The 25,460-nt window shown below is 38.7% G+C and overlaps 2 long non-coding RNA genes across 3 annotated transcripts in view; one reads left to right on the top strand and one right to left on the bottom strand.

Annotated features, from left to right (window-relative positions):
- The window catches only part of LOC105466943 (uncharacterized), a 124,061-nt gene that overhangs the window by 70,383 nt on the left and 28,218 nt on the right, over positions 1-25,460 (top strand). The window lies entirely within an intron of this gene.
- Positions 1-25,460, bottom strand: part of LOC105466941 (uncharacterized) — a 180,102-nt gene that overhangs the window by 24,936 nt on the left and 129,706 nt on the right. The window contains exon 4 of the long non-coding RNA XR_003014743.2: positions 14,864-15,108. This is a non-coding gene — a long non-coding RNA (uncharacterized lncRNA). The remainder of the gene's footprint in view (positions 1-14,863; positions 15,109-25,460) is intronic.

A 25,460-nucleotide genomic window follows, 5' to 3' on the forward strand; every position in this document is an offset into this window, starting at 1 on the left:
CTCTCATCAATATTTACTTGATGGTTGTTCCTGTTCTATGATGAATTTGTAAAGGTTCAATAAATTAACCTCTAATGTAGTCATATAATACACCTCCTTTTAAATAAATTTTGTAATTGTCACTACTAATATTTCAAAGCTCAGACCAAGGTTTTTTGACTCAGGGACTTTGTCAACTCTTCTCTAATGTGAAAATTGTAACCTAGACTTGCAGATGTGTTCATTATTCCTATATTATTACTTGTCTTACATAATTTTATATTTTCATTAATCAAGTTTTGGCTCTATTAATAACCCTTGTGTTGTATAATATAAATGATGACTACATTAAAAATGGCAATGTAAGGCTGGGTGCGGTGGCTCACGCCTGTAATCCCAGCACTTTACGAGGCCGAGGCAGGTGGATCACGAGGTCAAGAGATCGAGACTATCCTGGCCAACATGGTGAAACCCCGTCTCTACTAAAAATACAAAACTTAGCTGGGCGTGGTGGCACATGACTGTAGTCCCAGCTACTTGGGAGACTGAGGCAGGAGAAACACTTGAACCAGGGAGGCAGAAGTTGCAGTGAGCCAAGGTCACTGCACTCCAGCCTCGTGACAGAGTGAGACTCCATCTCAAAAAAAAAAGGCAACATAAAAGTTATATTTATAAAATTTCACTTTTGGATCATATTCGAGTCCATATTCCTAATATGTTTAGTGCTTTATTCTAAGGCAATAAGTGAAGTTTATATCACTGTGAAATTACAGCTTACCTTCCCTTAAAGTACTTAAGCAGCACATGTATCTAATAGCATTGCATTTGATCAATTAAGAAAGTAGATTTATCCGGCTGGGCATGGTGGCTCACACCTGTAATCCCTGCACTTTGGGAGGCCAAGGTGAGTGGATCACCTGAGGTCAGGAGTTTGAGACCAGGCTGGCCAACATGGTGAAACCCCATCTCTACTAATAACACAAAAAATATCTGGATGTTGTGACCTGCACCTGTAACCCCAACTACTCAGGAGGCTGAGGCAGCAGAATTGCTTGAACCAGGGAGGCAGAGGTTGCAGTGAGCCGAGATCACGACATTGCACTCCAGCCTGGGTGACAAGGGTGAAACCCTATCTCAAAAAAGGAAAAAAAAAAGTAGATTTACCCATCATTAAAAGATTTCCTGGCCCATCATCACTTGTAGCATTAAAAAAAAGGTCGATAAAGAAAATTAATCAGTATTGTCTTTGCCCATAACCAACAGAGTTTTATTCTATTACTTGAGCTATTCAAGTACCATATACTCAGGTCGAGTAGCATACACTGAGTTCAGAATTAACTGACTTTAAAAGGTATTAACAATAACGTTCAAGGACAGTTTTTTCACCATAACTGTGAACTTGCTGAAAACTGTGACTGTGCCATGTTCACGTTTGCATTTTTGGCATCCAGTTAATTATTTAGAAAGTTCTATTAAATTTAGTTCAGCAGTCAAGTAAACAACAAAGTTCCCATCTATTCTGTAGCTATATTGTACATTCAGTACCATAGACAATGGCTCAAAACTTTTATTTCTTTTTATAATTTTTTAATTTTTAAAAAAAGTTTGTGGTTACATAGTAGGGTATATATTTGTGGGGTAAATGAAATGTTTGATATAGGCATGCCATGTCAAATAAGCAAATCATGGGGTATCCATCCTCTCAAGCATTTCTCTTTTGAGTAACAATCCAATTATTGAGTATAGTCACTCTGTTGTGCTATCGAACAGTAGCTGTTATTCATTCTTTCTAATGATTTTTTGGTATCCGTTAGCTATCCTTATCTTCCCCCAGCCCCACAGTGTCCTCCTTAGCCTCTGGTACTCATCGTTCTACTCTCTATGTCCATGAGTTCAATTGTTTTGATTTTTAGATCCCACAAATAAGTGAGAACAAACAAAGTTTGTCTTGCTGTGCCTGACTTACTTCACTTAACATAATGAGCTCCTGTTCCATCAATGTTGTTGCAAATGACTGAATCTCATTCTTTTTTGTGGCTGAATAGTACTCCATTGTGTATTTGTACCACATTTACTTTCTCCTTTCATCTGTTTTTTTTTTTTTTTAATTTATTTATTATTATTATACTTTAAGTTGTAGGGTACATGTGCATAACGTGCAGGTTTGTTACATATGTATACTTGTGCCATGTTGCTGTGCTGCACCCATCAACTCGTCATTTACATCAGGTATAACTCCCAATGCAATCCCTCCCCCCTCCCCCCTCCCCATGATAGGCCCCGGTGTGTGATGTTCCCCTTCCTGAGTCCAAGTGATCTCATTGTTCAGTTCCCACCTATGAGTGAGAACATGCGGTGTTTGGTTTTCTGTTCTTGTGATAGTTTGCTAAGAATGATGGATTCCAGCTGCATCCAAGTCCCTACAAAGGACTCAAACTCATCCTTTTTTATGGCTGCATAGTATTCCATGGTGTATATGTGCCACATTTTCTTAATCCAATCTGTCACTGATGGACATTTGGGTTGATTCCAAGTCTTTGCTATTGTGAATAGTGCTGCAATAAACATACGTGTGCATGTGTCTTTATAGCAGCATAATTTATAATCCTTTGGGTATATACCCAGTAATGGGATGGCTGGGTCATATGGTACATCTAGTTCTACATCCTTGAGGAATCGCCATACTGTTTTCCATAATGGTTGAACTAGTTTACAATCCCACCAACAGTGTATAAGTGTTCCTATTTCTCCACATCCTCTCCAGCACCTGTTGTTTCCTGACTTTTTAATGATCGCCATTCTAACTGGTGTGAGATGGTATCTCACTGTGGTTTTGATTTGCATTTCTCTGATGGCCAGTGATGATGAGCATTTTTTCATGTGTCTGTTGGCTGTATGAATGTCTTCTTTTGAGAAATGTCTGTTCATATACTTTGCCCACTTTTTGATGGGGTTGTTTGTTTTTTTCTTGTAAATTTGTTTGAGTTCTTTGTAGGTTCTGGATATTAGCCCTTTGTCAGATGAGTAGATTGCAAAAATTTTCTCCCATTCTGTAGGTTGCCTGTTCACTCTGATGGTAGTGTCTTTTGCTGTGCAGAAGCTCTTTAGTTTAATGAGATCCCATTTGTCAATTTTGGCTTTTGCTGCCATTGCTTTTGGTGTTTTAGACATGAAATCTTTGCCCATGCCTATGTCCTGAATGGTACTACCTAGGTTTTCCTCTAGGATTTTTATGATACTAGGTCTAACATTTAAGTCTCTAATCCATCTTGAATTAATTTTCGTATAAGGAGTAAGGAAAGGATCCAGTTTCAGCTTTCTACTTATGGCTAGCCAATTTTCCCAGCACCATTTATTAAATAGGGAATCCTTTCCCCATTTCTTGTTTCTCTCAGGTTTGTCAAAGATCAAATGGCTGTAGATGTGTGGTATTATTTCTGAGGACTCTGTTCTGTTCCATTGGTCTATATCTCTGTTTTGGTACCAGTACCATGCTGTTTTGGTTACTGTAGCCTTGTAGTATAGTTTGAAGTCAGGTAGCGTGATGCCTCCAGCTTTGTTCTTTTGACTTAGGATTGTCTTGGAGATGCGGGCTCTTTTTTGGTTCCATATGAACTTTAAAGCAGTTTTTTCCAATTCTGTGAAGAAACTCATTGGTAGCTTGATGGGGATGGCATTGAATCTATAAATTACCTTGGGCAGTATGGCCATTTTCACGATATTGATTCTTCCTATCCATGAGCATGGTATGTTCTTCCATTTGTTTGTGTCCTCTTTTATTTCACTGAGCAGTGGTTTGTAGTTCTCCTTGAAAAGGTCCTTTACATCCCTTGTCAGTTGGATTCCTAGGTATTTTATTCTCTTTGAAGCAGTTGTGAATGGAAGTTCATTCCTGATTTGGCTCTCTGTTTGTCTGTTACTGGTGTATAAGAATGCTTGTGATTTTTGCACATTAATTTTGTATCCTGAGACTTTGCTGAAGTTGCTTATCAGCTTAAGGAGATTTTGGGCTGAGACAATGGGGTTTTCTAAATATACAATCATGTCATCTGCAAACAGGGACAATTTGACTTCTTCTTTTCCTAACTGAATACCCTTGATTTCTTTCTCTTGCCTGATTGCCCTAGCCAGAACTTCCAACACTATGTTGAATAGGAGTGGTGGGAGAGGGCATCCCTGTCTTGTGCCAGTTTTCAAAGGGAATTTTTCCAGTTTTTGCCCATTCAGTATGATATTGGCTGTGGGTTTGTCATAAATAGCTCTTATTATTTTGAGGTACGTTCCATCAATACCGAATTTATTGAGCGTTTTTAGCATGAAGGGCTGTTGAATTTTGTCAAAAGCCTTTTCTGCATCTATTGAGATAATCATGTGGTTCTTGTCTTTGGTTCTGTTTATATGCTGGATTATGTTTATTGATTTGCCTATGTTGAACCAGCCTTGCATCCCAGGGATGAAGCCCACTTGATCATGGTGGATAAGCTTTTTGATGTGTTGCTGAATCCGGTTTGCCAGTATTTTATTGAGGATTTTTGCATCGATGTTCATCAGGGATATTGGTCTAAAATTCTCTTTTTTTGTTGTGTCCTTTCCAGGCTTTGGTATCAGGATGATATTGGCCTCATAAAATGAGTTAGGGAGGATTTCCTCTTTTTCTATTGATTGGAATAGTTTCAGAAGGAATGGTACCAACTCCTCCTTGTACCTCTGGTAGAATTCAGCTGTGAATCCATCTGGTCCTGGACTTTTTTTAGTTGGTAGGCTATTAATTATTGCCTCAATTTCAGAGCCTGCTATTGGTCTATTCAGGGATTCAACTTCATCCTCGTTTAGTCTTGGAAGAGTGTAAGTGTCCAGGAAATTATCCATTTCTTCTAGATTTTCCAGTTTATTTGCATAGAGGTGTTTATAGTATTCTCTGATGGTAGTTTGTATTTCTGTGGGGTCGGTGGTGATATCCCCTTTATCATTTTTAATTGCGTCGATTTGATTCTTCTCTCTTTTCTTCTTTATTAGTCTGGCTAGTGGTCTGTCAATTTTGTTGATCTTTTCAAAAAACCAACTCCTGGATTCATTGATTTTTTGGAGGGTTTTTTGTGTCTCTATCTCCTTCAGTTCTGCTCTGATCTTAGTTATTTCTTGCCTTCTGCTAGCTTTCGAATGTGTTTGCTCTTGCTTCTCTAGTTCTTTTAACTGCGATGTTAGAGTGTCAATTTTAGATCTTTCCTGCTTTCTCTTGTGGGCATTTAGTGCTATAAATTTCCCTCTACACACTGCTTTAAATGTGTCCCAGAGATTCTGGTATGTTGTATCTTTGTTCTCATTGGTTTCAAAGAACATCTTTATTTCTGCCTTCATTTCGTTATGTACCCAGTAGTCATTCAGGAGCAGGCTGTTCAGTTTCCATGTAGTTGAGTGGTTTTGATTGAGTTTCTTAGTCCTGAGTTCTAGTTTGATTGCACTGTGGTCTGACAGATAGTTTGTTATAATTTCTGTTCTTGTACATTTGCTGAGGAGTGCTTTACTTCCAATTACGTGGTCAATTTTGGAGTAAGTATGATGTGGTGCTGAGAAGAATGTATATTCTGTTGATTTGGGGTGGAGAGTTCTATAGATGTCTATTAGGTCTGCTTGCTGCAGAGATGAGTTCAATTCCTGGATATCCTTGTTAACTTTCTGTCTCGTTGATCTGTCTAATGTTGACAGTGGAGTGTTGAAGTCTCCCATTATTATTGTATGGGAGTCTAAGTCTCTTTGTAAGTCTCTAAGGACTTGCTTTATGAATCTGGGTGCTCCTGTATTGGGTGCATATATATTTAGGATAGTTAGCTCTTCCTGTTGAATTGATCCCTTTACCATTATGTAATGGCCTTCTTTGTCTCTTTTGATCTTTGATGGTTTAAAGTCTGTTTTATCAGAGACTAGTATTGCAACCCCCGCTTTTTTTTGTTCTCCATTTGCTTGGTAAATCTTCCTCCATCCCTTTATTTTGAGCCTATGTATGTCTCTGCGTGTGAGATGGGTCTCCTGAATACAGCAGACTGATGGGTCTTGACTCTTGATCCAATTTGCCAGGCTGTGTCTTTTAATTGGAGCATTTAGTCCATTTACATTTAAGGTTAATATTGTTATGTGTGAACTTGATCCTGCCATTATGATATTAACTGGTTATTTTGCTCATTAGTTGATGCAGTTTCTTCCTAGCCTCAATGGTCTTTACATTTTGGCATGTTTTTGCAATGGCTGGTACCGGTTGTTCCTTTCCATGTTGAGTGCTTCCTTCAGGGTCTCTTGTAAGGCAGGCCTAGTGGTGACAAAATCTCTAAGCATTTGCTTATCTGTAAAGGATTTTATTTCTCCTTCACTTATGAAACTTAGTTTGGCTGGATATGAAATTCTGGGTTTAAAATTCTTTTCTTTAAGAATGTTGAATATTGGCCCCCACTCTCTTCTGGCTTGTAGAGTTTCTGCCGAGAGATCTGCTGTTAGTCTGATGGGCTTCCCTTTGTGGGTAACCCGACCTTTCTCTCTGGCTGCCCTTAAGATTTTTTCCTTCATTTCAACTTTGGTGAATCTGGCAATTATGTGTCTTGGAGTTGCTCTTCTCGAGGAGTATCTTTGTGGCGTTCTCTGTATTTCCTGGATTTGAATGTTGGCCTGCCCTACTAGGTTGGGGAAGTTCTCCTGGATGATATCCTGAAGAGTGTTTTCCAACTTGGTTCCATTTTCCCCCTCACTTTCAGGCACCCCAATCAGACGTAGATTTGGTCTTTTTACATAATCCCATACTTCTTGCAGGCTTTGTTCATTTCTTTTTCTTCTTTTTTCTTTTGGTTTCTCTTCTCGCTTCATTTCATTCATTTGATCCTCTATCGCTGATACTCTTTCTTCCAGTTGATCGAGTCGGTTACTGAAGCTTGTGCATTTGTCACATATTTCTCGTGTCATGGTTTTCATCTCTTTCATTTCGTTTAGGACCTTCTCTGCATTAATTACTCTAGCCATCAATTCTTCCACTTTTTTTTCAAGATTTTTAGTTTCTTTGCGCTGGGTACGTAATTCCTCCTTTAGCTCTGAGAAATTTGATGGACTGAAGCCTTCTTCTCTCATCTCGTCAAAGTCATTCTCCGTCCAGCTTTGATCCGTTGCTGGCGATGAGCTGCGCTCCTTTGCCGGGGGAGATGCGCTCTTATTTTTTGAATTTCCAGCTTTTCTGCCCTGCTTTTTCCCCATCTTTGTGGTTTTATCTGCCTCTGGTCTTTGATGATGGTGATGTACTGATGGGGTTTTGGTGTAGGTGTCCTTCCTGTTTGATAGTTTTCCTTCTAACAGTCAGGACCCTCAGCTGTAGGTCTGTTGGAGATTGCTTGAGGTCCACTCCAGACCCTGTTTGCCTGGGTATCAGCAGCAGAGGCTGCAGAAGATAGAATATTTCTGAACAGCGAGTGTACCTGTCTGATTCTTGCTTTGGAAGCTTCCTCTCAGGGGTGTACTCCTCCCTGTGAGGTGTGGGGTGTCAGACTGCCCCTAGTGGGGGATGTCTCCCAGTTAGGCTACTCAGGAGTCAGGGACCCACTTGAGCAGGGAGTCTGTCCCTTCTCAGATCTCAACCTCCGTGTTGGGAGATCCACTGCTCTCTTCAAAGCTGTCAGAGTCATTTACGTCTGCAGAGGTGTCTGCTCCGTTTGTTTAGTTTACTGTGCCCTGTCCCCAGAGGTGGAGTCTACAGAGACAGGCAGGTTTCCTTGAGCTGCTGTGAGCTCCACCCAGTTCGAGCTTCCCAGCAGCTTTGTTTACCTACTTAAGCCTCAGCAATGGCGGGCGCCCCTCCCCCAGCCTCGCTGCTGCCTTGCCGGTAGATCACAGACTGCTGCGCTAGCAATGAGGGAGGCTCCGTGGGTGTGGGACCCTCCTGGCCAGGTGTGGGATATGATCTCCTGGTGTGCCTGTTTGCTTAAAGTGCAGTATTGGGGTGGGAGTTACCCGATTTTCCAGGTGTTGTGTGTCTCAGTTCCCCTGGCTAGGAAAAGGGACTCCCTTCCCCCTTGCGCTTCCCAGGTGAGGCAATGCCTCGCCCTGCTTCAGCTCTTGCTGGTCAGGCTGCAGCAGCTGACCAGCACCGATCATCCGGCACTCCCCAGTGAGATGAACCCAGTACCTCAGTTGAAAATGCAGAAATCACCGGTCTTCTGTGTCGCTCGCGCTGGGAGTTGGAGACTGGAGCTGCTCCTATTCGGCCATCCCCTTTCATCTGTTAATGGACACTTAAGTTGTTTCAAATCTTAGCTATTGCAATCAGGGCTTCAACAAACATAGGAGTGCAGATATCTCTTCGATATTCTTATTTCCTTTCTTTGGGGTATATACCCAGCAGTGGAATTGCTGGATTCTATGGTAGCTCTATTTTTAGTGTTTTGAGGAACCTCCAAACTGTTCTCCATACTGGCTGGACTAATTTACATCTCCACTAACAATGTGCAACAGTTCCCTTTCTTCCATATCCTTCGCCATATTTGTTATTGCCTGTCTTTGGATATAAGCCACTTTAACTGGGGTGATGATCTCTCATTTTGACTTGTCTTGAGATGATCCATGTGCTGAGGAAAAGAATGTGCATGCCGCAGCTCTTGAATGAATTGTTCTGTAAATATCTGTGAGATCCCTTTGGTCTATAGTGAAGATTAGCTCTGATGTTTCTTTATTTTCTGTCTAGAAGATCTATTCAATGCCGAAAATGGGGTGTTGAAGTCTCCAGCTATTATTGTATCGGGGCAGCCTATCTCTCTTTTTAGCCCTAATAATATTTCCTCTATAGATCTGGGTGCTCCCATGTTGGGCACATATATAATTGTTATATCCACTTGCTGAATTGATTCATTTATTATTATTTTTTTAATTTTTCTTTTTTTTTCTTTTTTTTATTATTATACTTTAAGTTCTAGGGTACATGTGCACAATGTGCAGGTTTGTTACATATGTATACTTGTGCCATGTTGGTGTGCTGCACCCATCAACTCGTCAGCACCCATCAACTCGTCATTTATATCAGGTATAACTCCCAATGCAATCCCTCCCCCGCCGACCCTCCCCACAACAGGCCCTGGTGTGTGATGTTCCCCCGCCGAGTCCAAGTGATCTCATTGTTCAGTTCCCACCCATGAGTGAGAACATGCGGTGTTTGGTTTTCTGTTCTTGCAATAGTTTGCTGAGAAAGATGGTTTCCAGCTGCATCCATGTCCCTACAAAGGACACAAACTCATCCTTTTTTATGGCTGCATAGTATTCCATGGTGTATATGTGCCACATTTTCTTAATCCAGTCTGTCACTGATGGACATTTGGGTTGATTCCAAGTCTTTGCTATTGTGAATAGTGCCGCAATGAACATACGTGTGCACGTGTCTTTATAGCAGCATGATTTATAATCCTTTGGGTATATACCCAGTAATGGGATGGCTGGGTCATATGGTACTTCTAGTTCTAGATCCTTGAGGAATCACCATACTGTTTTCCATAATGGTTGAACTAGTTTACAATCCCACCAACAGTGTAAAAGTGTTCCTATTTCTCCACATCCTCTCCAGCACCTGTTGTTTCCTGACTTTTTAATGATTGCCATTCTAACTGGTGTGAGATGGTATCTCATTGTGGTTTTGATTTGCATTTCTCTGATGGCCAGTGATGATGAGCATTTTTTCACATGTCTGTTGGCTGTATGCATGTCTTCTTTTGAGAAATGTCTGTTCATATCCCTTGCCCACTTTTTGATGGGTTTGTTTGTTTTTTTCTTGTAAATTTGTTTGAGTTCTTTGTAGGTTCTGGATATTAGCCCTTTGTCAGATGAGTAGATTGCAAAAATTTTCTCCCATTCTATAGGTTGCCTGTTCACTCTGATGGTAGTTTCCTTTGCTGTGCAGAAGCTCTTTAGTTTAATGAGATCCCATTTGTCAATTTTGGCTTTTGTTGCCATTGCTTTTGGTGTTTTAGACATGAAGTCTTTGCCCATGCCTATGTCCTGAATGGTATTACCTAGGTTTTCTTCTAGGGTTTTTATGGTATTAGGTCTAACATTTAAGTCTCTAATCCATCTTGAATTAATTTTCGTATAAGGAGTAAAGAAAGGATCCAGTTTCAGCTTTCTACTTATGGCTAGCCAATTTTCCCAGCACCATTTATTAAATAGGGAATCCTTTCCCCATCAAGCGGACCTAATAGACATCTACAGAACTCTCCACCCCAAATCAACAGAATATACATTCCTCTCAGCACCACATCACACTTATTCCAAAATTGACCACATAATTGGAAGTAAAGCACTCCTCAGCAAATGTACAAGAACAGAAATTATAACAAACTGTCTCTCAGACCACAGTGCAATCAAACTAGAACTCAGGACTAAGAAACTCAATCAAAACCGCTCAACTACATGGAAACTGAACAACTTGCTCCTGAATACTACTGGGTACATAACGAAATGAAGGCAGAAATAAAGATGTTCTTTGAAACCAATGAGAACAAAGATACAACATACCAGAATCTCTGGGACACATTTAAAGCAGTGTGTAGAGGGAAATTTATAGCACTAAATGCCCACAAGAGAAAGCTGGAAAGATCTAAAATTGACACTGTAACATCACAATTAAAAGAACTAGAGAAGCAAGAGCAAACACATTCAAAAGCTAGCAGAAGGCAAGAAATAACTAAGATCAGAGCAGAACTGAAGGAGATAGAGACACAGAAAGCCCTCCAAAAAATCAATGAATCATTTATTATTATATAGTGACCTTTTTGTCTCTCAGGGTTTTTTTCTTGAAATCTACTTTGTCTGATATAATAAGCATAGTAACTCCTGCTTTTTTTGGGGGGGGGGGCTTCCATTGGCTTTATTTTTCACCTATAAAGACAAACATAAATATTCTATCACTTTATTTTCAATCTATGTTTTTATATGTGAAATGTGTTTCGTATATGCAACACGAACTCTTGTTTTTTATTTTTTTAAACCATTCAGGCAGCCTATGTCTTTTGATTGGAGAGTCTATTTACATTCAATGTTATTATTGATAAGCAAGAACTTACCCCATTTTGTTATTTGTTTTCTGGTTGTTTTGTCACCTTCTCTTTGTTTCAGTCCAGTTTTTCTCTAATGAAGATGATTTTCTCTAGTGATATGATTTCGTTTCTTGCTTTTTATTTTGTGTGTGTGTATCTATTGGTTTGAGGTTACCACGAGACTTGCAAAATCTATCTTATAACCTATTATTTTAACCTGATAACAACACTATTTGCATAAACAAGCAACAAGGAAAACTAATAAAAATTCTATGCCTTAACTTTGTCGCCCTGCTTTTAAGTTTTTATTGTTCTATTTATATTTTATTGCACCTCTTGAAAAATTGTTGTAGTTATTATTTTTGATTGGTTCATCATTTAGTCTTTCTACTTACAATAAGAATAGTTTACCACAATTAACAGTGTATTATATTCTGTGTTTTTCTGCATACTTACTATTACCAGTAAGTTTTGTACCTTCAGATGATTATTTATTGATCATTAATGTTCTTTTCTTTCTGATTGAAGTATTTGCTTTAGCATTTCTTATAGGATGGGTCTGGTATTGGTGAAATCCCTTAGCTTTTGTCTGGGAAAGTCTTTATTTCTTCTTCATGTTTGACGAATATTTTTGCCAGACATACTATTCTAGGATAAAAGTTATTTTCCTTCAGCACTTTAAATATGTCATGCCAATCTCTCCTGGACTATAAAATTTTCACTGAAAAGTCTGCTGCCAGATGTATTTGAGCTTCATTGTATGCTATTTGTTTCTTTTCTCTTGCTGCTTTTGGATCCTTTCCTTATCCTTAACTTTTGGGAATTTGATTATTAAATGCCTTGAGGTAGTCTTTTTTGGGGTTAAGTATGTTTGATATTCAATAACCTTGTACTTGGATATTGATATCTTTCTCTAGGTTTGGGAAGTTCTCTGTCATTATCTCTTTGAATAAACTTTCTACCTCTATCTCTTTCTCTATGTCCTCTTTAAGGCCAGTATCTCTCAAATTTGCCCTTTTGAAGGTATTTTCTAGATCCCTTAGGCATGCTTCATTGTTTTTTATTCTTTTCACTTTTGTAAAGTAAATTAGTTTTTACTTCTGTCTCTCCTCTGACTGTGTGTTTTCAAAAAGCCTGTTTTCGAGCTCACTGTCTTTTTTCTGCTTGATCTATTCTGCAATTAACAGACTGATGCATTCTTCAGTATGCCAATTGCATTTTCAGCTCCAGAATTTCTGCTTATTTTAAATTATTTCAATCTCTGTTAAATTTATCTGACAGAATTCTAAATTCCTTCTCTGTTATCTTGAATTTCCTTCTGTTTCCTTAACACAGATATTTTGAATTATCTGTCGGAAAGGTCTCATTCTCTGTTTCTCCAGGTTGGTCCCTGGTGCCTTATTTATTTCATTTGGTGAGGTCATGTTTTCCTGAATGGTGTAGAAGATGTCCTTCAGTGTCTGGGTACTGAAGAGTTAGGTATTTATTGTAGGTCTTCACTGGCTGGGTTTATTTGTAGCCACCCTTCTTGAAAAGGTTTTTCAGCTATTTGAAAGAATTTGGGTGTTGTGATCTAAGCTGTATCTTCTTTAGTGGGCACCCCAGACCCAGTAATGCTGTAGTTCTTGCAGACTCTCAGAAGTACCACCTTGATGGTCTTAGACAAGATCCAAGAGAATTCTCTGGAGTACCAGGAAGAGACTCTTGCTCTCATCTCTTACTTTATCCCAAACATACAGAGTCAGTCTCTCTGTTCTGAGTCACCTGAAGCTTGGGGTGCAGTGACACAAGCACCCTTGTGGCCACCACCACTGCGATTGTGCTGGGTCAGACTTGAAGTCACCACAGTGCCGGGTGTTACACAAAGCCTGCCGTAACCACTCCCTGGCTCAAGGCCCTAGGCTCTATAATCAGCAGGTGGCAAAGCCAGCCAGGCCTGTGTCTGTCCCCTCAGGGCACTGAGGTCCCTCAGGCCCCAGGTGGGTCCAGTAGTGAGTCAGGGTAAGGAGTCAAAAACCTGAGAAGTCTACCTGGTGTTCTATTATGTTGGGGCTGATTTTGCATTCAAGTCACAAGCCACAGTCCTTTCCACTCTTCCCTCCCTGTTTCAAAGACAGAAGAACATAACCCATAGCCACCAGCACCCCGGCCATGAGGAGTACTGCCAGACTTCCACAAATGCTCCCTTAAGGCCCAAAGTCTCTTATGTCAGATTGTGGTGAATGTTGCCTAGCCTGGGACTCACCCTTCAGAGCAGTGGGCTCCCCTCTAGCCCAGGGCAGGCACAGAAATGTCATCCAAGAGTCAACCCCAGGAATCAGGGATCCCTTGAGCCCACTTGCTCTACCCACCTGTGGCAGTTTTGGTACCTAAGGAGCAAGACAAAGTCACCTTTACTTTTGCCTCTGCTTTTCTCAACCAGAAGGAGTTTTGCCCTGTAGCTACCACAGCTGATAATATGCTGAGTCTCCCCTGAAGCCAGCAAGTCTCAGTGGCTCATCAAGGCCCTAGATATAGTTCCCAGGCATCACTGCTGGTTATACAGGGCCCACCAGCTCTTCAGTTAGCAGGTGATGAATGCTGCCAAGACTGGGTCCTTTTCTTCAAGGCAGCCAGTTCTCTTCTGGCCCAGGGTATGTCTAGAAATGTCATCTGGGAGCTAGGGCCTGGAATGGGGGCCTCAAGGCTCTGACCAGTACCCTATCCTGCTGTGGCTCAGTTGGTATTCAAGGTGCAAGAAAAGTCCTTTCCACTCTTGTCTCTCTTTTCCTCAAGTGGAAGAAAGAGTCTCCTTTGGAGCCACAAGCTATGCATCTTCGGGTTAGGGAAATGGTGATGGCAGCACTCCCTTGGCTGCCGCAGATAGTGTCTCAGTAGGTTGTGTGCCCCCAAGTCCACTGCCTCTGAACCTAGTTCAGCCCTATGACTCACCTATGAGTTGCAGCTTTTATGGCGGAGACTGCCTTTCAAGTTTACTTGGAGACACAGAGTGGCTGTGGTTCTCAGTGGTGAAGTTTGCAGGCATTCAAGTAGAGAATGCTGGGATGGGAGATTCCCCTCTGGCTAGGGCTGGTTTCAATGCTCTCTCTGTGGACAGGTGTCAGCTGAGATTGGTTGGGTTTTCCTTTCCGCTTTAACAGGGCAGCACTGAGTTTGATGCCTCACAATTGCTGTGTTCTCCCTTCCCCAGAATCCAGAGATACACTCCATACTCCACAGCTGCTCCTGGGGTGGGGAAGAGGTGGCACCTGCAATTCAGGACTGTGGGGGTTTTTTTGTTTTTTTTGAGATGGAGTCTTGCTCTGTCTCTCAGGTTGGAGTGCAGTGGTGCGATCTCGGCTCACTGCAACCTCCACCTCCTGGGTTCTGGGTTCAAGCGATTTTCCTGTCTCTGCCTCCTGAGTAGCTGGAATTATAGGCATGTGCCAAAACACCTGGCTAATTTTTGTATTTTTAGTAGAGACAGGGTTTCACCATGCTGGTCAGGGCTGGTCTTAAACTCCTGACCTCAGGTGATCCACTCGCCTGGGCCTCCCAAAGTGCTGGGATTACAAGCATGAGCCACCGTGCCCGGCCAGGACTGTTTTTTTCAATCTCTTCAGTGCCTCTTTCAGCGACGTGAGGTTAAAACTAGGTACTATGAGTGCTCACCTGTTTTTGGTTCTTATGAAGGTGTTTTTTCATACAGATAGCTGTTAACTTGGTGTCCTTGCTCGCGGAAACACTAGGTAGAGCTTTCTATTTGGCTAGCTTGCTCTGCCTCTCAGCTCTTTTCAATTAGGACTTCAACACGCTACAAACTAGATGTGAAAAAATACGGTTCAGTTACTTACCACCTCCTTTCAGGCACACTGAAAAGCCTCCATTTCTCTTTAAAGGTATCTAAGAAATCCTGATGTGTGTGTGGTAGAACTCCAGTTGTTTGGAAAGTAATGGGCTCACTGCTTCATATAAGGGAGATAAGGGAAAATAAATGTCATTACTTGTCAACTGCCTTATTTCTTCACACATATGGAAGTTCCACAGTTGCAGGAACTTTGTCTTGTTTGTTGCTTTATCTTCATTGCTCAGCCATAGTCTGTAACAAAATATGTAGCTGAAGAAATGATTCATGTGGTGCCTCTCTAGTAAAAATCTCATTAGTGAGCACAACAAAAACAACAAACAACAACAAACAAGTTGCTAATACTTGTTCATTAGAATGCCAGTAAAGAGACTTCGAAAATTGATGTGACTTGTGTAGCTGGCTTCCTTCAAATTAAAGTTCAACAGAGAACTCATAAATTCAATGTAACCAACAATCTACTGGGCTCTTAATTCATAAGTTCAGTGAAACCATTTTGTATAACTAAAATGCTTCCAAAGAAGAACACCATTAAAAATACATATTATTGAAGATTTATATCTGTGAAGTAGAGTAAAAACATATTATTTAGAGACTATGACAGTATAAATATGAGAAGATAAGTAAGATGCATGGCAATGTATCATGTCATGAAATGTTTAAACCTCCACATGGTGCAGAGATGAGTAGAGATTTATATACTTGCAGAACTGCACTGATGCCATTGACATGCATCATTGGAGAATGACTGCAACTATAAAATAGATATTGATGACTAGAACAACCCAGTATGTTTCAAACTAAGGTGAACAAAAATTCAAGAGGATGTTAAGTCACATGATACATTTTTGAATATGCAGGAGAAAAAAATCATACTCTGGTAAAGCCTGGTAGACTAAAGGCATTATACGTAGCTAATAACTGGTAATAATCTGGATATAACTCTTCATTTTGCCCTAAGCCCACAGTTACTATGAACTGAATACTAGTCTTTTTACCTTGAAAGTAAAAGAGATTGTTAATATATCACTTCTTTCTATTAATATTCATGGCATTATTTGACTCTAACTTGGAGAATTTCAAAGTAGACTTAAACAACAAAATGTAGAGGGATTTTGCTTTGATATATAGCCTATATGATTTGGGGTGCAGGGGTGATTGATAGGCTGCTTAACTTACTACCAGTGGCTTCAAATGTCTCTATAAACCCTGATGAAATGCTGACTGTACAATTCTGGATGAATGCAGTCACCATATACCTTCCTTCTAACACACAGAAACACATCTCTCCTGAAAACTTCTTTTCCTGTTTTTAAAACTGTGTAAGTTGCTGTTTTCACAGAATAAAAATATAGTTTATGTGAAACAAACAATTTCTGGTTGAAAGTTGTAAAATATCAGTTGATCATTTACTGATGCAATGCCAAGCAACTGATTTCATTGTTTTTTTTCTTTTTTTTTTTCTTCACTGAGCTATTTACACACACCTAAATCAGTGTTTTAGAAAAAAAGCAAACACAGTTAAATAAAATTTTTAAATGCCCATCAGATCTTGTGCAACAGGTTTAATTTCTTAAATAACCTATATATTTTGGAATGACTTCTATCAGATTTTTATTCCAAACAGACTTCTATGTAAAAGCACTTCTAGTAATAAACGGTTGACTCACATTCCAATAGATATAGCCTATATGGGTAACCACCACTACATGCAGTACTCGTTTAAGATAAAATGAGCATATGCTCATAGGAGAAAGAAAAGCACCACCGCAGAAATTGAACAATGAGAACACATGGACACAGAGAGGGGAACATAACACACGGGGGCCTGTTGGGGAGTGGGAGACGACGGGAGGGAGAACATTAGGACAAATACTTAATGCATGCAGGGCTTAAAACCTAGATGATGGGTTGATGGGTGCAGCAAACCACCATGGTACATGTATACCTATGTAACAAACCTGCACATTCTGCACATGTATCCCAGAACTTAAAGTCAAATAAAACAGTAAATAAAGAAAAGCACCACTTCTTTCACAAGACAATGACAGCATCGGTCAGTGAGAAGAGCCAACATTTCACTTTTCCATCTTTACCACATGTTTATAAGGCATTAAAGAAACAGCATAAAACTAGCAGACAAAATTTAATGACTAAAATACTGGGCTTTAGATTCAACCAGAATAAATTTGTGTCCAGATTCTTCCCCTTTATCTCAGGACCCATTTAGGTACTATACCTCCATTTCCATATCTGCAAGTTAGATAATGCTAGTACCTGACTCTTATATTGTGAGTGTTAAATGAGATAATATATCAAACACATTATTTGGCACAGTGCATGACACATAATATTCCTAAAAGATATCTCTTAATCTTGGTAGAATTTATGTCATTAACCAGCACTGCAATTTTTAACTGGTTGCTTACAAAATAGAGAGGTTAATGAATCTTATTTTTGGCCAGAGTCTACATTAAGAATTTCATCTGGATTAAATTAACATAAAATTAAATTTGCAACATAAACACAATTTCTCTTTTTATTTTTCATATGGAAAAAATTAAGTCACAAAGAGATTGAATAATTGACGCTAGATGACAGGTCAGGTATGACTGATATCACAAATTTGAACTTAGGCTATAAGTTAGAGTACACACATTTGCCAGCACATTCCTCACTTATTAAAATAGAGACAAGGGAAAAGAATACAAGAGGAAATTATTCCTACCAAGAAGATAGAAGAGAAAAAGAAGAGGACAGAAACTTCTTGAAACTCTAGTCTGCATGTGTTTAACCCTATGATAATTGTTTGAAGTGTACGGTTCATTTATTTTTCACTAACATTTTTAAGAAGTTATTACATCTATTTTTAATTATAAGATAATATGAAATCTGTGGAAAACATATAGAAGATAATTTTTAAAAGACCCACCTCAAAAAAGAACACATTGCCAACAGAATGAAAATTTCCTGACAATCTGATGAATGCACTCCTTTTCCTCATCCTTTGTTACAAGTATCCAATATTCAGAATGTAGGGTTTATACATCCACCAATTTTTTATACTTTTCATATATATGTTTATCCAAAACAATATAAAGCAATGTTTAGTTTATTTTAATTTCCATATGCAGTATTATAATTCATGCATTCTTCATAACATTGCTTTTTCATTTAAATGTATGCTACAATGTTCATCCATTTTTATATGTATAGCTGTAGTGCCTTCAATTTTACAATTGGATATTATTCAGTTTTAATAAAACTTACATTGTATTTATCTACTCAATTTTAAGAAAACATCACAGTTTGTTTAACTATTTTATCTGTTGAGGTTCTTTTTTTCCCCATACTGCACTAGTGTTTCTCTAGATGTTTTCTATATATTACCCAAGTGTCCACGTGGAAATCTGCAGGATTTTCTCTAGAACATATACTGAAAACTTGAATCATGGGAATGAACATTTCAACTATTCTAGTTATTGACAAAAATATTTCACTTCTTCAACTTAACTAGGTATTACTAAATTGTTCTCCAAAGCAGGTACACTAATTTATAAGGATTTCTCTTATTCCGCATACTCCAACAATTGACAATATCAAACTTTGACATGTTTGTAAACCTAATTGGCATGCGTTAGAATTGAATATTTAAATGCCATTTCATGTATTACTAGTGAGATGAAACACAATTTTCAGGTTCATTTGGTATTCACGTTTTTCCCTCCTCTACACTTCTGTTCTTACATTTGTCAATTATTTTAATTAGGTTATTTTGCTTTTCTTATCAACACGTTGGGGTTCTTTTTATTCTGGATTTTGCTCTTCTGTGAGTTATTTGTATTGTCCGTGTCTTCTACCAGACTTTGAACTTTTAAATTAAAGAAAAAGTTTTTGATAAACTTTTTATTGATAATATTCAAATACATAAATATTGTCCTTATCATTTGCACTCATTGTGTCTTATTTTAAAGCCATTTCCTACTAGAAGTCACAAACATTTCCTAGATTTCCCAGATTGTTCTCTAAAAATGTTAAAGTTGATTTGTATACTTTAGTCTTTAATCAACATAGAACTGATTTGTAGATATGGTACAGGTTAGGAAGCCTACGTTGTTTATTTCCACATGTGTTTTAAACTATTAAACCACCCAAAGTGACGGCAGTAAGTAAGTCAAAGCCAAATGGAGGAGGACATCAGATTTATCAGGATTATCATGCCAAGGAGATTGCATTTTATCCCAAGGCCAATGAGGAACATCGCTGCATGATGTAAACAGAATAGTGGTTTTCACCAGATAGGCAACAGAGAGAGTAACAAGGAGGCAGTTGTATTGTGCAGGTGACAGATAACAGGAGTCTGACCCAGGCGATGACACAAAAATCATTATCATTGCTACAACTTATGCTGGGAGTTACTAGGGTCTCTGTGGAGACTCAAACCTTGACGGCTTTTGCCATCTTGTGTAAATATTTATCTGTACATCTGTCTTTTCCCCAAAAAAATGAATTTCAGGAGGACAGAAAAACATCTGAACCGTCTGTGGGCCAAGACTGTAGCATTAAAACTGCCTTTCCAATTATCTCTCTTTAGCCTGCTGTTCAAGCAGTAAAAGAAAAATAATCAAACCACAAGGGGATAATTTGAGGAATTTAAGACAATGTCTACTACTGGTAGGATATTAGGTAACTACAAATGACAGTGCAGTTTCTTAGGACTAGTAACATCTGGGGACAGTAACCATCCCTAGTTCTGAAAGGACAAGAAGAAGTGAAATGGAATCTCGAGAATGAGAAGAGCTGAGAGGTTACCCCTTAGGAGTTGTGACTTTGATAATTTGTGAGTTTAGACAAGCCAAACTAAAAGAACTCTGGCATAAAGGATCTAGGTAATAGAAACTTTGATTTTATTCTCCTTCTCTCTAGAACACAGCCAGTGCTCACTATGGTCAAACTCAGTAGGCAGCTAGATGGGAAGGGAGCTTGCTGATGCCATCCACACGGATCATCCTTGGAGGTGCAGGGTAGGGTGAAGAAATGTGAGAAGGAGGTCTGGAGATGCTCAGAGCTGTGTCATTCTCAAACTTTACAATGTAAGTAGAAACTGTATACTTACAAGGCAAATGCAATCAAAGACTATGCTCCAGTTCTCCCTCCAGTCACATTCCTTCTTTTGAGTGCTAACGCCAACATCCAATACTGAAAGATTTCAATAAACTTTTCTTTAATCAATTTTGTATCACAGTGACATAAAAATAGGTTTTGCATTATCTTATTTAGTCCTTTTAGTACCCCATTACCTTAGATCATTTTTATTTATAGTATTACAGATGAGGAAACTATGAGAAGAGAGATTACTAAGGAGAGTTACAGAAAGCCAAAAAGAGGTTAAATAATTTTTGAAGGCTGTAGACTTCACTCATGGAGAGGAACCTAATCCAGGTCTTCAGATCCCAAAGGAGCAATAGTATAATATTTCAACTGCTCTACCAGAAAGTCAGAGCAGTGGCCTTGATACAAGGGAAGAAAACTACTCTGGGGTCTGTGTAATCTGATTTAATTCTAACTCTCAACTAGGCCACAGGACTTCCACGCTTCACTTCAGATGATAATTATAACCACTGTAAAGCTAACTTGTAAAACAGAAAGCACAGCTTTACTTTGAAGAACTGGTTATTTTGCAAGAAAAAAAAAAAAAAAGTGGTAAATAAAGTTGAAGAGGCTGCTGCTAATTAAATTCAGAAAACATGTGGAATTTGCCTTAACCTGAACACATAACAGACATTTTTTATCCTCATTTATCACAAAAATCCTGTCATCCAAATAAATAATAGATGACTAAGATGCAGAATGTTCAAGAGTCTCTTCTTATATTTGAAAGATTAGGGTCATCACAAGTGATAAATATTACAAATATGCCTATGAAGGAAAAGACAAATATTAAGATTGGAAATTGAGGAAATTAAAACTCTGTATTAAGGGAAATAAAACACTGGAGTCTTTTTTCCCCTCAGATAAAGTAATTGTGAAATATGAAAATTGGAGCAGGATATAATGTGCAATTAGGCACTATGAGGAAAACTAATTCCAGGGGGAAAAAGTTAGACAAGTAAAATTAGGGCTTACAGACAAAACAATTAATTATAAAGAATTATTTGGAGGCTAAATGTATTATTTTAAATAATACGCTTTCCATGAAAAATTAGCACACTACAACGATAAGGAGGCTTTTTTTTTTTTTAAACAGAGATTCTACTGAATAATCATCAGAAAGTAAGAACCAGAAAGCGTAGTAACAGGTATAGAGAAGACAAAAGGTTAATGAAGGTTCCAGTACTGGCTTAAAGGCAAATATGTCTGTTTTGTAATTTTGTATTATTGGTAGCAGTTTCTGTTAGGCCAAGATTAAAGCAACAACAGAATGTTCACAGTTCTCATCACTGGTTAGGTGTTTATTTCAGGAAAGACATTGTTTTCTATAACCTTTGTTTTCATTATCCTTTGTTAAACAGAGTCACTAAATATATTTTTCCTATTTTCCTGCTTGCTTAATCCCTGTGTTCCCACACAGATAAATCTCATATAATTAGCTTGAGCTTTGGAAAACTGTGTTGCCTGGCACACATGAAATGAAGTTTTATGCCATGCCAGAGGAAGTTACAACCTGTTATGGGAATAGAAATGCTTTACTGGGAGTTCCTTGCCCATGGCCATACATGAAATGAAGAGAACAGAGGAAATTATTCAGCACTGAAAATTTTTCCCCAGCCCCCCAAAAAGTATTTTATTTTCATTGATTGTCCTTGATATCTCACATCTAAAATTATAGTTTTGACTATACTGCAATCATATTAACAAAACTAATTGTAAGAAAAGATTTTAAAGAATTAGTCAAAATAGGTGATTTATTTATGTCTCTTCAGGGCCTAGCACAGGGCCTGGCACACAGTGATAATTCTTTTATAAAAAAATGAAAGATAATAGTATCAACTCTCTGAGAGTATTCATTGATAATACTTTTATTTTTAAATTCTGGGTTCAGTATCCCAACATTGTATTTTTTTTTTTCATTCTCATTGTAGACTTGGTCAGCTGCATGAATTCACTGCCATGGGGCATAAGCATAATTTCTAAGAGACAGAATAATAAGTTCAAAATATTATGCAGTAATAAATACGCACCTACATACATACACATACACGATGTACCAACGAACCAGGCACCAACAAGCAGAATAAACATAAATGGACATTCCATTTGCTCATTCAGCTCTTCCAAGACATACAAAAACAATATTAGTAACAGGCTGGACTTTGCATTTCTCCATTATCTGGAAATTTGATATCAAAGATTATACAGCATAAGGTAAAAACAGAAAATAAATTTTAGAACAAAAGACAGAATCTTTGATTACAAATTGATATGGTTTGGCTCTGTGTCCACACCCAAATCTCATCTTGTAGCTCCCATAATTCCCATGTGTGGTGGGAGGGACCCGATGGGAGATGACTGAATCATGGGGGCGGGTCTTTCCCATGCTGTTCTTGTGATAGTGAAAGGGTCTCACGAGATCTGATGGTTTTAAAAACGGGAGATTCTCTGCACAAACTCTCTCTTTGCCTGCCGCCATCCACCTAAGATGTGACTTTCTCCTCCCCACCTTCTGCCATGATTGTGAAGCTTCCCTAGACACATGGAACTGTGAGTTCTCCCTTAAACCTCTTTCCTTTGTATGTTGCTCAGTCTTGGGTATGTCTTTTATCAGCAGCATGAAAATGGACTAATACACTAATGTTGTTTGGTTTACATTATATAGGCCAGTCATTTTCCAAGGGTGGTGCCTATCTCCACAGCATCAGCATCACCTGGGAACTTGTTAGAAAAACACATTCTTGGGCAACTTAGTCTTCTAGAATCAGAAACTCTGGGCACAGAGCTCAGCAATCTGTGTTTTTTGAAGTCCTCCATGTGAGTCTAATATGGGTTCAAGTTTTAGACCACTCATCTAGCTTAACTCCCATATACTTGGTGTTTGTTATAAGTAGAGATTGCTATTTAATAAAGTATCCATTATTTTAAAAGGCAGGGAATACAATATTTTTTGGAGAGTGTTCTTGTGGGAAATAGCAAATAAAAAGATGAGCAAAGCATATTTTGCATGCTAGGTTGTTATTTTTACATTTTGCACTGGAGTAATAGACACACCTGCTATGTCGGTGCTACTTCATGTTCTGAACTATGCCAGCTAAAAGAAGGACAAATCATCCAAGCCAGATGAATAAGAGTTCTTGCCTAGGATTCTCCTTGTGGAAACTGGGATGAGAAATTCTCTTTCCTCGTTGATTTCTTGAACTAAAGGATCTGTGCTGAGAATTGCCTTCAGCCATATTCCTTGTTACGAGTTTTATTTATAATATTGATGGCCCCAAATCTCTGTCTCCAATGCAGACTTCTTTAAACACTAGACTCCAATGGCTACAATCTACTTATCTCTCCCTTTATGGTTGATGAGGATGTTGAACTGTATTCTTGATTTCTCCCAACAGTGCTCTTTAAACCTTCTCCTCCTCCAGTTTTTCCAATATCAGTAAATAGCCCAGCTAACCACACATCTACCCCCTCTGCTCAGGGAAATGTCCTTTGAATTGCATTGCTTATTTCTGTCTATGCTCTCATATTCAATCCATTCACAAGTCTCTTTGGCTCTACTTTCTTTTTTTTTTAATTATTATTATTATACTTTAAGTTCTAGGGTACATGTGCATAACGTGCAGGTTTGTTACATATGTATACTTGTGCCATGTTGCTGTGCTGCACCCATCAACTTGTCAGCACCCAACAACTCGTCATTTACATCAGGTATACCTCCCAATGCAATCCCTCCCCCATCCCCATCATAGGCCCCGGTGTGTGATGTCCCCCTTCCCGAGTCCAAGTGATCTCATTGTTCAGTTCCCACCCATGAGTGAGAACATGCGGTGTTTGGTTTTCTGTTCTTGTGATAGTTTGCTAAGAATGATGGTTTCCAGCTGCATCCATGTCCCTACAAAGGACACAAACTCATCCTTTTTATGGCTGCATAGTATTCTGTGGTGTATATGTGCCACATTTTCTTAATCCAGTCTGTCACTGATGGACATTTGGGTTGATTCCAAGTCTTTGCTATTGTGAATAGTGCTGCAATAAACATACGTGTGCATGTGTCTTTATAGCAGCATGATTTATAATCCTTTGGGTATATCCCCAGTAATGGGATGGCTGGGTCATATGGTACATCTAGTTCTACATCCTTGAGGAATCGCCATACTGTTTTCCATAATGGTTGAACTAGTTTACAGTCCCACCAACAGTGTAAAAGTGTTCCTATTTCTCCACATCCTCTCCAGCACCTGTTGTTTCCTGACTTTTTAATGATCGCCATTCTAACTGGTGTGAGATGGTATCTCATTGTGGTTTTGATTTGCATTTCTCTGATGGCCAGTGATGATGAGCATTTTTTCATGTGTCTGTTGGCTGTATGAATGTCTTCTTTTGAGAAATGTCTGTTCATATCCTTTGCCCACTTTTTGATGAGGTTGTTTGTTTTTTTCTTGTAAATTTGTTTGAGTTCTTTGTAAGTTCTGGATATTAGCCCTTTATCAGATGAGTAGATTGCAAAAATTTTCTCCCATTCTGTAGGTTGCCTGTTCACTCTGATGGTAGTTTCTTTTGCTGTGCAGAAGCTTTTTAGTTTAATTAGATCCCATTTGTCAATTTTGGCTTTTGTTGCCGTTGCTTTTGGTGTTTTAGACATGAAGTCTTTGCCCAAGCCTATGTCCTGAATGGTACTACCTAGGTTTTCTTCTAGGGTTTTTATGGTATTAGGTCTAACATTTAAGTCTCTAATCCATCTTGAATTAATTTTCGTATAAGGAGTAAGGAAAGGATCCAGTTTCAGCTTTCTACTTATGGCTAGCCAATTTTCCCAGCACCATTTATTAAATAGGGAATCCTTCCCCCATTTCTTGTTTCTCTCAGGTTTGTCAAAGATCAGATGGCTATAGATGTATGGTATTATTTCTGAGGACTCTGTTCTGTTCCATTGGTCTATATCTCTGTTTTGGTACCAGTACCATGCTGTTTCGGTTACTGTAGCCTTGTAGTATAGTTTGAAGTCAGGTAGCGTGATGCCTCCAGCTTTGTTCTTTTGACTTAGGATTGTCTTGGAGATGCGGGCTCTTTTTCGGTTCCATATGAACTTTAAAGCAGTTTTTTCCAATTCTGTGAAGAAACTCATTGGTAGCTTGATGGGGATGGCATTGAATCTATAAATAACCTTGGGCAGTATGGCCATATTCACGATATTGATTCTTCCTATCCATGAGCATGGTATGTTCTTCCATTTGTTTGTGTCCTCTTTTATTTCACTGAGCAGTGGTTTGTAGTTCTCCTTGAAGAGGTCCTTTACATCCCTTGTCAGTTGGATTCCTAGGTATTTTATTCTCTTTGAAGCAATTGTGAATGGAAGTTCATTCATGATTTGGCTCTGTGTTTGTCTGTTACTGGTGTATAAGAATGCTTGTGATTTTTGCACATTAATTTTGTAT

This window comes from Macaca nemestrina, chromosome 6, assembly GCF_043159975.1.
Source record: "Macaca nemestrina isolate mMacNem1 chromosome 6, mMacNem.hap1, whole genome shotgun sequence".
NCBI classification, from domain to species: domain Eukaryota; kingdom Metazoa; phylum Chordata; class Mammalia; order Primates; family Cercopithecidae; genus Macaca; species Macaca nemestrina.